Genomic DNA, 364 nt, shown 5'->3' with positions numbered 1-364 from the left:
GGATGAAAAAAAAGTGATTTTCTTATTTGGTCTCTTTTGTGAAACGGGATGGCTGAGCACACATCCCTGCTCCTCCTCCGCCTCCTCTTCCTCCTCCCTGCTTTTCTCGTTTGTTTTGCCCTCCTCTCCCCGTCTCACGTCCTCTTCCACTCTTTTTGCTTTCCTCTCGTCCTCACTTCCACTTCTGAAAACTTCTTCCATCGTGTTTTTAACTCATCTCTCTGCTTCCATCTTTCTGCTATGTCACATTCCTGCACACAAACGTCTGCACCTCTGCTCCACCTCTTTCCTGACTCACCTCTTCCTTTCTTCCCTCCTTCCTCCCTCTCTCCAGCTATGATTCTCTCCCTGGCCGCGGCGGCAG

The sequence above is a fragment of the Mchenga conophoros genome, linkage group LG3 (genome assembly GCF_057382185.1).
Source record: "Mchenga conophoros isolate Kocher_MC1m ecotype Shallow Benthic linkage group LG3, M_conophoros_male_GT1.1, whole genome shotgun sequence".
NCBI classification, from domain to species: Eukaryota; Metazoa; Chordata; class Actinopteri; order Cichliformes; family Cichlidae; genus Mchenga; species Mchenga conophoros.
This window is presented reverse-complemented; position numbering follows the sequence as displayed.